Raw genomic sequence first — 14254 nt, 5'->3', positions numbered from 1 at the left:
CTTAATTGCGTTTTAATTCTTGCTCTCTCTCTTTTAAAGTTTATTTATATTGAGAGAGAGAGTGCACATACAAGTGAGGGTGGAATCTCAAGCAGGCTCCGCCTTGTCAGCACAGAGCCCGACATGGGGCTCGATCACACTAACCATGAGATCATGACTTGAGCCAAAATCGAGAGTCAGACTCAACTGACTGAGCCACCCAGGTGCCCCTATTCTTGCTTTCTAACTTGTTTGACTTGACAGACTTAAAGTCAACAAGGTTTTAAAAAAAAATAAGCTTTACTAAAATTACAAAGAAATATCAGCTTTATGAAGCCCACTAAAAACTGCAGGTCCACATCATAATAAATCAACCTGTGCTTGAAAGTACAAACTGTATATACTGGCACCCAATTCAGCTAAGATAAAAATGACAAGTCTTTCAATGATAAATTGTCCTCTCCATATTATCCAATGGAAATATTCATATTGTCCAATACCTACAAGCAATTAGAAGGATTGAGTTTAACTTTCAAATTAAAAGACCATTAAAATGGAGCAATCTGTCTCTGAAAATTCAGAGAACCTTCTTGGTCTTAAGCTTGGAAGGAATATGGTACATAGTTTCAGATTTCCTTTTATCACAGAACAATCCAGCCAGCTATTTGGAACTGAAGACTGGAAAAAACTGGGATAAAATGCAATTGTAAACTATGTAGGGTCTTTTACAAGTTATTTATGAATTATACATTATCAATCAAGGACAGCTAAACTTTAGACCAAATCTGTCCCACCCTCCCTCACCCAAACCCCAAATACTAGGCCTAAGAAAAGAGGTACTGAACATTTGACAGGATGCCTACATCCAAAATTTCTACCTTGCTCACTGCTATCTAAACCACTGTTTACATGCAAATACATTTCTCTCTCATCAAGTGTGTAGTGTGTCCGTTATCCTCCTAACCATGATGGGGGTGGGGAGGATTTGCTTTCAGTCTATTACTTACCTACAGGATGTGAGGATGAATTCTATAAGACTGGGGACAGAGATATTGGTATGTTCCATATAATTAAGCAGACATTAAATGTCTACCAATAAAATCTGGCAATACAATTAAAAATGTCAAAATAACACCTGAGGAGCACCTGGGTAGCTGAGTCGGTTAAATATCCAACTCTTGATTTCAGCTCAGGTCATGATCTCACAGTCGTAGGATGAAACCCTGTGTCACGTTCTGTGCTGAGCGTGGGGTCTGTTTGGGATTCTCCCTCAATCTGTCTCTCTTCCCCTTTGCTCTCCCCCTTTCAAATACCCACTCCCAAACCAAAATAAAAAACCAAATAACAGCTGAAACTAATCTAACATTGTGAGTCAACTATACTCAAATAAATAAAATAAAAAAAAATAAAAAGTCAAAATAGGCAAAAAATAAAAAAATAATTTGCGTATGTATTTAGACCCGTATATTTTAGATTAGTTTTATATGAGTAGATAGTTCAATATTTGGAAAGAGACTCAATTAACACTCGTATTGAGATGGGATTTATAGAATTAAGGTATTAAAACAAACCAGCTTTTGAAATGTGTTACCTTGCATACACACAAAAAAATCAGTGTTTACTTACCTCTTATTAAAAATGAATTCTCAAACCAGTATTTAAGAGTTTTTAACACATCCACTAATTCCTTATAGAGATCACAGGAAAAGAGAGAGACAGAGAAATATTTTCATTTATTTCCTTTATGCCATGAGTACATAATGTTCCTAATTTCTCACCAAATTCACTGAGTTCTAAAACAGATCTTGAAATCTAAATTTCAGCTTTTTTTTCATCCAGGTAGCCTCATTTTGCCCTTCATCTTTCTTAAAAATTGTCATTCCATCCATTACTCTTATAGTTCTGCACCTAATTTTGTGACTAGATAAAAGGAAAGCTCTTAGTGGTTTCTGCTCCAAATTCTCTGGCCTGTTTCTGGCTCTTGGCTTTTATTGCCATAGCTGTGAAGATCAAAAGATGCTCTTTGCTGAAGTGTTTACTGCCTGTAACATACCCTCTCACAACAAAGGAGTTCATTATTTACATCTAACATGAAAGAAAAAGTTCTAAAGTAAAAGGCCTGCATTAGACAGATGCAAGTGATAGAATTTTCTTGCCCCACACTCATGGAAATTCACATCATTAACACCCAGTCAATCTAAATGTCTTCAAGAGCAAAAAAACATCTTAGGGAGGGGGTTGTAACTCTGGCTTTCTTATGCAGTTCTCTGGCTTTACTGGTACCTTCAATCTTCCCCAAAACGGTGGTGACATGGGCTTATTTCACAAGCATAGAAAGATCTCGCGACAGCCTGTGGAAACATGAACCATTATTTACACTGGAAAGAATGACTGGGAGCAGCTGTGCCCAGAAGTAGACAGCAGTAGAGGTAGAAAATGGACTGTGTCGCCAATCTGTTATTATTGTAATAACTAATGGAAAGGAATAAAATGGATTACCAGTGCTAAATCAAACTGGGAGGTTTCCGATGCTGCTGCTGGACACTGGCTTCTCACGGTTTATGATATCATCAGACTTCTTGATGAATTTACAGTCTGGTAATCCTACCATGGCATTAGTTTTCCACATGCAAATCCCTGGAATCTAAGTAAAGTTCAGCAAATGAAGAGGACTAGAGTACTCCATTGGGTCAAGTTTATTTCAACATAAGGGAAGGCAAAGACTGGTTTTCCTCCTATTCCTTATCAAATTTATTAAGCCCAGGAAAAGATTTGTTTGAATGACATCTTTTTCTATACTTTGTGTATTTGTCTATACCTTTTTGTCTCTGCAATATTATTATCCTTTTCCTATCAGAACCAGATCCTCTCATTAATAATATTTGTACTGATTCACTTACTGTTTAGCCAGACTTCATTATTGATATTTAACCACTTTACCCATTTGTTGAATATACTCCCTGTCAGTGTGCTAATTATGTGTCTAACGCACATTTTTCACCTAGGCTACATATACTAGGCGAGGAGCTAGGGCTATGTAATTCTACCTACACAAGACCCACCAGAAGACTGTGCAGGTGGCTTTTTAGGATGATCTAAATGCAGAGGACCCAATGTGATCATTCGTTCATTCATTCATTCACGTTAGAAAGCTACTCTGCTCCCTTTTATGGGAGTGATATTGCAGGCAGAGCGCTGCTCTCAGCAGCTGGAGAGTCAGGGAGTACCTGAGACCTACCCCAGATCTTCCTATTACTCCACAGAGTATGGCCCTGCTCAAGGACCTGGCTCAAACCTATAGCCCACCGAGATCTCAGTTCTCACACTCTCATAGTAACTTAGATTAGGAGTGGCTATAGAACAGACACTGACGGGGGAAGTGGCAATTTTAGAAGTGAGGTTCAGATACACCAAGCGATGCCAACATATTTTCATCTGTATCTCCTATGAGGCCTGGTTCCTGAATCCAAGACCTATATTTCTACCTAGATTCTACAGACATATTCAACATATAGAAAAAGAAGACTCCTCATCTCTCCTTCCAAATCAACTTTCTTTTCTTGTGTGGTGATCTGAGTTATTGGTTCCAGTAATCCACTCTCTTAGACACCAAAACCTGCCAATGCCTGCTGTTAAATATCCTGTGAATACACCCCCTCCTCCTCAGTCACATGGCTAGGACCACTGCTAAGCATATATTCCTTCACATGGATGACCACAACAGCTTCCTAACTCATCTCTGTGCCTCTAATCTTTTCCCCTTTTAATTGCATCCTTGCTGACATTTATCTATAAATGTTCATGCTTAAAATCTTTCAGCATATCTTTCTATGCTTTCAACTATAGCATAGAGGATGAAGTTTAAGTTTTTTATTTATTTTTTATTTTTTTATTTTTTTTAACTTTTTTTTTTTTTAACGTTTATTTATTTTTGAGACAGAGAGAGACAGAGCATGAATGGGGGAGGGTCAGAGAGAGAGGGAGACACAGAATCTGAAACAGGCTCCAGGCTCTGAGCGGTCAGCACAGAGCCTGACGCGGGGCTCGAACTCACAGACCGCGAGATCATGACCTGAGCCGAAGTCAGCCGCTTAACTGACTGAGCCACCCAGGCGCCCCTGTTTAAGTTTTTTAAAGTGGTAAAAAGTCCTCCAAGACTCACCCCAGCTTCAGACTTTCCTTCTATCACTCTTTCTTGGAAACTTGACTTCTACCATTCTGATTCATGTCCCACATAGAGAATGTCTTGTCATTTTCTGAATGAACTGTGTTCCTTGCTCTTTTCCAAACTCCTGTTACCCTGTACGTGCAATGTCTAGAATTTCTTCCCCTGCTTGTCCACTAGTAAACTCCTACAAGGAAACCAGGGACATGCTAGGTTTCAGTTAGGCAAGGAGGTGGGGAAAGTGTTCTGCCACAAGGAAATTTGGGAGTAAAGGGAAACACACAGAGAAAGGGGTGGGGAAGCAGAAAGCATGTATGTATGAGACTTCAGAAATAACTAGGGAACCATGTTCATCTCCTTTATGGCATTTACCTCAGTTTATTATATAAGCAAGAGGAGGTCAGTGTCACACACCTTATACACTGCAAGGCGTAAAGGGCTGTGGGGGTAGGGTAGGTATTCCCTACTTAGAGAGATTGCAGCCTCTGAAGTGATACTACCAAGTCTGAAACTGGGCTCTAGTACTTAGGAGATGACGGTGGGCAAGTTACTTATTTCTATGCTTCTGCTTCTTTAGCTGCTAAGTGGCAATTTACTTCAGAAGGTAGCTGTGAGAAAAAATGAGTTAATATGTATAAAGTATGATGCTGAACAACATGAAATTGCTATTTTTATAGGTCAAAATGCTCAAATATCAGCAAATTCTTATAGTCCAACCATTTATTTTATCATCATCATCATCATCATCATCATCATCATCATCATTATTATTAGAGAGAATGTGAGTGGGGGGGAGGGGGCTAGGGAGAGAGAGACAATCTTAAGCAGGCTGCATGCTTAGCATGGAGCCAAGTGTGGGGCTTGATCCCATGACCCTGGGATCATGACCTGAGCTGAAATCAAGAGTTGGATCCTCAAGCAACTGAGCCACCCAAGCATCCCCCAAACATTTAAAACAAAGCTTAACAAATAGCACACACTCAAAAAGTTGTTCTGTCTTCCCCTAGATGTTTCTGAACATTACTTCCTAATGTCCCTGGTGTAACAGCCCCTTGTTTGTTGAAGTTTATATCACACTGATGTCCTCTTACCAATCTCCTGGTCCCTTTACAATATTTACTCAAGACTAGAGCACCTGGCTATTACCTTTAACGTCTCCCTTGTTCTCTCACCATAATGGGTGACATTACCATCCATCTAAACAATCCATCCAATTCCTTACCTTCCTCACAGCCAGGATAACCCACATCCAAGGTCATGTCCTGGAACTGATTATCAAGTGGAATTGCTTCCCATGTAATATCTGAAGATGACCACAATCACTGACCTTTCCAGTTCTCTCATTCCTTTGTTCTCACCACCTTTGCTCTTCAATCTCAGGAAAACCATAGTTTCTGGACCTCTTTCTTAGCCTCACTGCTATATCCAGCTGGGACAGTAATGGCTCATCACCAGACCACTTTCTCACTAATATCTTCGTATCTTCATATACGTTGGACCTCTGACCTTTTGTTTCCCTTGTTCCAAAAACCTCATTACAGGATCAACAGGATCCATTCAAAAATACACTTTCTATATTTCTATGACACAGTTGTTGAGCATAGTTGGAGAAAATCAGCTTTCGCATTGGTGCCACTATAAATTTGAACCTTTAATCTCAAGTAGGCCATCAATTCTGCTCAATTTCTTACTCATCCTTGCTTAGCTTGCTCTTATTTCATTCAGTAATGTTTTCAAACTGTCACCAAGCTCAAAACCCCAACTGATACCACATCCTTCTCAGCAGATGACATCATATTCTACTTCACTGAGACAATTTATACATACTTAATTTCCATATCCTGAAATGCCCTACCTGATGAACATGTATCAAATTTCTCTTCTAACTTTTCCTTTTTAGACTCCCTCATGGGTTTCTCTTCTTTTGTTTGCCCCTTGAATATTTGTATTCCTCAAGGTTTTACCCTTGGTACTTTGCTTTGTTCATTTTACTTATACAATCTCATTTGTTCTGTATTTTATACACCATTGATATGGGGTAACTTCCTAATCTGTATTTCCAGCCCAGATTCTCTCCCAATGCCTGACATATTTACTTGGATGGCCCACAGGGACTCAAATCCAACATATTCATTCATTGGTTATTCCCCCCCCCCCCCAATAGTATTTATTAATGACCTATATGCAGGACAAGTCCTATCTTAAGACTTACTTCTCACTACTAGCCCAATTAAACTTTAGGCTATAGTAATACCAAACTTTCTATAGTTTGTCATTTCCTATTGGAAAACAAACAAACTAAACACTGAGGGCCTTTGGACATGCTAATTTTCCAGCTTGTAATTACCTTCCCATGTTCATTTCAATTTTTAAGACTTTATGACAAGTCTTGCTTTCCAAGAAGCCTTTCTAAATTTCCATGCAGGACTAAGTACCTTTGATTACTGCATTGACTAGGATATGCTAAAACTACCTATTTGTACATGTCTTTTCTACCAGATCTCCAGAGCAGGGATTAGGGTCTCTCCAATGAACAGCAGACTGCTTGGCACATGGGTAATAAATGCTTATGATTACTCAGCTAGATGTAATCTTTCCCCTCTTTAAACATTTAAAATCCTGTAGTACTTTTCTAACTTTCCCCAGTAATGTCACATATATCTATTTGTAAATTTCATTTCCCTTGTTTTGTTAATGCCAGTTTAGATTTCTGTGCACGCTATGCCTCTTTCATCACATCCCTCAAAATCATATATATGATAGGCAATCAAGAAATATTGGTTGAATCGAGCTGAAATTAACAGAGAAAACACTCCCATATTTACATTTTCTATCTCTGAAATTCTTCAGTGGGGTTCTGTCGTTCAGCGCTAAGATTTCCCAGGTGTCTTTATGCTATCATCAAGGTCCAAAAGAATGTGATCAGAGATGTTCTGACTATTATTCAAGCTCCCGATGTGTCACGAGAGACCACTCTTAATGACATATGTAGGATGTCCCATCCATGTATATGGACTCACTGTATTTCCTCAATTCATAAAACAAGGAGGAAAGTTGGGACTCTTAGAATAAAAATTCATTCGACCCAGTGGATCACTGTGTACCACACGTCCTCCTGCAATGTGTTAAATCTAAGCTCTTATGACCTAAGTTTATTTCCAAAAAAATAAATACTTATATTCATTTCTCATAAGAAGTTTCAATCTCAGTGTATATAGAATGCTTTGAGCTCTCTGTGAAAGGAATGATGTAAACATTAAGACATTATTACTAACATTATCCTCTAGATAACCTCATGAGGTAAGTATTCATGTCAGAGGGAATATTATTTTACAGGCAGAGAAGTGAGCTGATTTGCTCAAAGTCAGAGGTAATGGGAAAAGCCAAGAACATACTCCAAGAGTCCTGAGCTTGTATTCATAGCCAGATCTAAGCCAAGCTTTTCAGTCTTTCTGGGGGTGTGAAGAGAGTCTAAGAACTTTATCCTTCCTTTTTTTGGTCTGTTCTTGTCCCATCCCTCCTTCCTCATCAATTTTTCCTACTCAAAAGGGAACCAAAAGAGAATGCAATGGGCACCTAGCAGCCATCTAAAGCCCTCCCTGTGCAGCATCTGGGGTAGTACCGAAGTTCAGTCAGGCATATTCCATGTAACTTCTATTCAGGGCTCTCATTCAAGGCAGCCCAGGGCTCTTGCAGCCTGAGTTAATTCAGTTCTAGTAAGCTGCTGTGTCATCCAACTATAGCATGCTCCACCGAATTCATTCTCTTTGGTCACATCTAGTACAGGTGGTCCATTTAACTTAACAGAGATCCCACTCTCCAAATAGTTTTTCCTTTTTTTTTTTTTTAAAGTTTATTTATTTTGAGAGAGAGTGAGCATGTGCACAGGTGAGGGGCAGAGAGTGAGGGAGAGAGGGAATCCCAAGCAGGCTCTGCGCTGATAGTGTTGTGGGGCCTGATCCCATAAACCATGAGATCATGACCTGAACCAAAATCAAGAGCTGGACACTTAACTGACTGAGCCACCCAGGAGCCCCTCCAAATAGTTTTTCAAATATAACACACTACATTTATTAGGACAATTCTAAGTCTCCAATTTTTTTGATGGGCCCTGCATAACAATAATTCAGGAGAAACAGAAATCTGCTAGACTCAATTATATCTAGTTTCATGCCCTAAAATTTTATATAACAGCAACAACAACAAAATCACAGCTATCTAGAAAGATTCAGGACTTAGACTGAGAAGAGGAAGAGAAAAGAGAGTAAGAAAGTGGAGAAGGTAAAGAAGTAAAGGAAAATGAGGGGGGAGCAAAACTTTGCTTTGCAAAAAAACATGGTAACTTGTTTCCTATATTTAAGGAGAGGTGCAGAAGTTTGTCAAGGTACTACAGCTGATGTTTGATATGTGTAGATTCTATGGGAAGGGCATACCACCTAATTTATTAATAACTGATAAAGAACTGAATGTACAGTATGCACTGGGGATTTAAAGATGAATAGAAATGTAAACTATCACAATTTGCTGAAATGATAGCTTTAATTGCTAGTAGGCATATATGCAATGGAGACAGAGGGGAGGAAATTTGCAAATTCATTAGGTCTTTGATTTGTCTTAACCTCAGTCCAGGTAGGCAGCAAAGAGTAGGATGAAGATTTATAACATAGAAACGACAGACTGAGTTTTACTAAGATAAAAGCCACATTTGTATGTCCCACTGGTTGGCACATAATCAGAATTTTCAGTGGTGTACTAGTAAATGGTTAACAACTGGCTTTCTGAGAAAAAAAAATCCTGATAGAGCATCTGATTTCCAAGATGCAAAATATTCCCATGATGGCTAATTTCAAGCTACCAAAATGACATAACTCAACATGGAGCTGGGAAGAGAACAGACATAAATAACCTCAAGAGCACAATGTACTAAAATAATTAGGAAGTGATGAGTTCTGAACACTTGTTATCTTTGTTTTCAAGAACTTGTTTATTTAATAGCAATTACAAGAATTTAATTTTTAATAATGACTGCGTGTAATATAAATAGTTCAAAGTTCTTGAAAATTTAACAGTCATGAGACAGTAAGGACCAGCTCAAACACACCACTGGACTCACACCCTAGTCATGACAGGGGAGGGGGTAGTAACCCATACCCATGTTTATTTAAAAAAACTGTTCCTCATTTTACTTCCTGCTGTCCTCTTCCTGTGCTATCCTACACTTAAGATCAGAAACAACTATTTCAGGTTCATTGTATCCCTCTCTTTGCCCTCTTCTCTACCTCCAGTGACCCTCAGTAACTGATCCAGCCCTCTATCAGGAAGAGTAACCATGCAGCCTAGTGCTGAAATCTGACAGACTGGGCTTCCTGATCACTACTAACTTTATAAACATTTGATAAGTGATGCTACTATTATTACTGTTACTCAATGCCCTGCCCTCCATAACTATATTTTAGATGCCACCACATTCAAGTGGCATTTTGAAGCTTCAAAAATCTGTATCATCAGATTTTCAGGCTGTGTGGGATGGGAGGCACAGAAAGGAAGAACTGGTGGTAGGGGGAGTCTACTTCACTGTGGGAGATCTCTCCAGAGTCTACCATTTCAGCTCCCCATTCTTCCTTTCAACCTCCCAACCTATGCAGTCTGCTTAGGTGTCTTCCCAACCTATTCCCAAATGAAGAAACAATTTCTCTGAGGACTTATTTTATCTATAAATTGTGATTCTTTAATTTATCTGTTTTAAGAGATATTGTGAGAGTTATCCCTATAAATATCAATTTCTTTGTTAAAATACAAACAAATCCAGACAAATACCTGGGAGAAACTCAGAGTTACAACTTAATTATTTATCTCAACTCTAAACGTCTGGAAAATCAACCATGACCTTGAGAGACCCTGGTGCTATTTCCGCAGGAAACACAGTGCTGGCAGGAACACATGCCACAGCACCTGACAGAGCAATACAGTTAAATATGACAGTCGGCATTGACAAAAACTTATTCCAACCTTTCATCCTTGATCAAAAATTACACAATTCCCATATATATTAAGAACACAAGAAAGAAGGTCATGAACTACTTAGTGTCAAAAGAAACACACCTGACTAATGTATTTGTTGTTTCACAATTTATTAAGTTCATACCCTTTATCTCACACTGGGGACTAAGTGACATGTTTGACTAGTAGGATTTAAATCTGCTGAGAAAATATATTCTCTTGGACTAGAGTAATCTTTCAAGGTAATTACTAGAAAATACATTTAGTTACAAAGCAATTTTATAAATTTATAATTTATCATAATTTACAGATCTAGATTTTTATAAATGTCTTAAGTACTCCAATAAATACAATAAAGAAGGTCACGTTTCTTTTTTGTTTGAAGAGCAATGTTCATACACAAGGTCTTAAGCCAGGGAAGTTATTGTGTCTGCACACTACAGACTGACGTAATGTTAACTTAGGGAAGTGTTTTCTAGTTGTTGTTGGAAATGCAGTGGATGAATGGTATATGAAGATATAACCCCCTAGGCAGCCTGGCAATGCCTGGGGCCACTATTCTCAGGGACTCTTTGCTTCAACTGCCCTCTAAAATGATCCTCTGTTTACCTGATTGTCCTAAACAAATATCACCATTTTCTCTGAGTCATATCAGGAAACACAGGTTGGGGAGCATTAGTTTAGGGAACACTTCCTTTTGGGGCCTGACACACATACAGAAGATCACTGCCAAAATCCTGATTCAGTGAGCTGCATCGACAAGATATGGTACAAAGAACAGAGGTAGGAATTTGGGTGTGGCTCAGGTTTCCTCACTAATCTAGCCCCGAATCCTTAGCAGATCACTTTACTGTCAGGTCCTCTGATTGCCTCATCTGTAACATAAGTGGATTGTCCTTGATCTTCTTGAAGTGTTGAGCCAACAAGACACCCCCTAGATCTATGAGCTCCATATACCTCATATAGGGCTATACACTGTAAGGGAAACTTAGAGATAGACACAGACACTGCCTCTATTCTCAAGGAACTTGTAATCCAGCAAAAGATAGGATTATTAATGAAGATACACAGTAATGGGTAAATATAAAATCTAACTGAATTGTAATTAGTTAGAGGACTGAGAATTTTGTTTAACTCTTAGATGGTACCTCCTACTGGGCATATAAATCTACGGTGTGAATTTGCATCACAGAACTAGTCTATGATCTCTGCTTTCATTTAATCATGCAACAGAATAATCACCATGTTCAAATATTGAAGATTATTTGAAGATTATCTGAAGATTATAAAATCATGTGTAATGAAGAGATTGGCTTCACCTGCTTGGTTTTACCTAGGTTTAAAGTTTTCGTTATCACACATTTCAATTAAGTCACAAACACACTGATGCATATTCAGAGAACACTGACCAAGGAAAGGAGTGCTAAGCATATTCCTTTGAAAAAAAATTAAAATTCCCACTTGCTCAACATTCTTTGCTACCTTTCCAATCCTTTCATACAACTGTCCCACCTCATTTCTCCTTGGACCCACAGAGACCCTTAAACTCTTTATTCCTCTGTTACATCCTTATGCATCAATGCACTCCTACTTTCACTTCTTTCCCTATTTGGCAGCACAGGGTCATCACTCCATGGATCACTACTTCAGCCTCTCTTAGCTATCTTTATCCCTTCTGTCCCCAGGAAGCACTTGCCTGTACACCCTTACAACGTAATCAATCAACCCTAGAGAAAAATCACACGTGCTTGAAAGCTGGGGCAACCGTACATACATGGCTGCCAGCAATAACTGGCCTGGCTTGGTAACACTGCTAGGCAATTCTGTTTCCCTAGAAGTAAGGATATTTCAAACCTTGCCTTGTTACCCTAGTTTTCCTATCCTCTTTAGGCAGACTAAACTCTCCATGACAGTGGCAGGAGGCAGGGAGATCAACTGAAGCTGCAGGCAGCCACAACTGCTAGTAAAACCCAGACCAACTCCTGAAAGCCATCAGGAGTGGGATCTCTTCTGAACAGTGATGCCTGTGGGTAAGGCATGAAACATGGATTGGTGAATATCTGCTTTTTCACTGATCATGACCACACCAGTGAGTATGTGGTTGTGACCATCAACAGTAGGCAGGAGCCATTTGTAAAGATCTCTAATTTTGCAGGCTCAGTAAATTTCTTTTATCTATAACCTAAATCTTTCCTTACATATTCTTAGGGCCTAGAATCAAATACAAGCTCTGCCACTTAGCTTTCTGACTTATGGTAAGTTATTTAAGCTCTCTATCTGGGGACAATACAGGTATCTGCTTCATGTGGGCGTTAAATTTGTTAGTATAGCAGGGCCAGTTCCAGTGTGCTGTAGAAGTGTTTACTATTATTATTATCACTGCTGTTGTTCCATGTATGGAAGTAACCCAAATATTCTCACAGTTATAAAAATGTTAAAACTGTATTATCACTTTCTTCCTCTTGTTTCTCCAAATACATTGTTGGGGAGATGGCCTTGTCACTGAATGAACCATGTCTGTCTAACCCTAATTAAGGACTGAATACATTCTTTCCCTAACAACAAAACATAATATGCAAAGTATTTCCAAACCTGTATGATCTCATACAGAACTTGCTATGTTTCCCATAGTTATTGTGTAATCAAGAGAACAATAAATACCGTTCCTAATCAGGACTATCTATCATTCTCTACTTTCTTGTAATGTCTGACCTCATCTCCCCACCCCACCACCTGTCAGTCCTGCTTTCTGCTCCAGTACTTCTGCTGGTGAGTAGGGATAAAGATCCCCATACAGTATCTCACCCAGGCAGAACCACTCTCACTTCCCTGAACTCCCCATGTACTCTCTCACCTTCAGCCTTTCCAACAGGCTTGTCCTTCTACCTAGAATACCCTCCTTCCTTCATTTATCCTGCTCCCTGGGGTGGCTCACAGTACTCTTCTGGACTTTGATTATATGGTGTGTCCTCCAGAAACCTTCCCTTGACACCCTCAATCCCCAATCACCAAGGCTGATTCGGTGCCTCTCTATAGCCCTTATCATTCTGTTATTAATTACACCAGAAATTCCCCAAATGCAGGGATCACGGCCAACTTTGTTCTCAATGCTTCCCTAGTCTCTAGCTGTGTCTCATATACACAAAGTTTGTACCCTACAAATAGACAAATGAATTAGGACATAAGAAAATAGTCTGATAGATCTAAAGATGTTTAATACCTAAATAAGGGACATGGCAAGATCACTGTCATTGTCTTCAAACATCTTCAAATATCATGGAAGAAGAATATTTATTCTATGTAGCTTTAAAAACAGGCACCAGGACCAGTGGTGTAGGCTCTGGGGAACTACATTTCAATACAATGTGATGAAGAACATTCTAAAATGTAGAGCAAAAGATATGCTGGCCAGTATTCAGCTGCATATAATCGGAGGGGTTCACACAGGGCCTGGCAAAAAAGAACTGGGTGATAACCCAGTCTCCTTGCAAAGTTAAGATTCTATGACTAATAAAATTCTACTTCTGGGCACCTGAGTATGCATATGTAGGGTAAGAGTTGCCCCATATGCATAAGAGAGAAGACCAAAGGTCACATATTAATGCTGCCATGGGCCTACCACATCATGGGGTACTGGGGCAAAAGAACAGTAAGAGGTTTTTTAAAAAAAACAAAGTAATCCAACCCCAAACCCAGCATTCCAACATAGGGGACAAGACCAGCAAGAAGCAAATCCAGGTCCCCTGGGGCATTCTCCACACTACCTCCCTCATCCTGAAGGAGGCAATTTAACTTTACAACTTTCAAGCAACTTCCCATTAAAGTAGTTTCAACTTCAGATTTATTGCATTTTCCAAGGTTACCTCATTCGGGCTGTGCATAATCCAGAGGGACTCAAGGGGCCACACTGTAAACTGTTACAATAAATATTAACGAATATCGTGCCTGATAAAACCTGCAATCTGCAGACACACACATGCACCCACACAAAAAGGGACTTTTCACCTTATATGGTTACTTAAAAAAACCAACTCTTTTTACATTCCACTTTGTTGGTCTGCCAAACACGCAGAGTACATCTACTTTAAAAACACCAATTAAAAATATTAA

The 14254-nt window shown here is 39.1% G+C and overlaps 2 protein-coding genes across 7 annotated transcripts in view; one reads left to right on the top strand and one right to left on the bottom strand.

Moving 5' to 3' along the window:
* CMSS1 (cms1 ribosomal small subunit homolog) overlaps positions 1–14254 on the bottom strand; it is a 381638-nt gene that overhangs the window by 212179 nt on the left and 155205 nt on the right. The window lies entirely within an intron of this gene.
* FILIP1L (filamin A interacting protein 1 like) overlaps positions 1–14254 on the top strand; it is a 303314-nt gene that overhangs the window by 139868 nt on the left and 149192 nt on the right. The gene's annotated exons all lie outside the window — the stretch shown is intronic.

This window comes from Felis catus, chromosome C2, assembly GCF_018350175.1.
Source record: "Felis catus isolate Fca126 chromosome C2, F.catus_Fca126_mat1.0, whole genome shotgun sequence".
In the NCBI taxonomy this organism is placed as follows: Eukaryota; Metazoa; Chordata; class Mammalia; order Carnivora; family Felidae; genus Felis; species Felis catus.
This window is presented reverse-complemented; position numbering and strand designations above follow the sequence as displayed.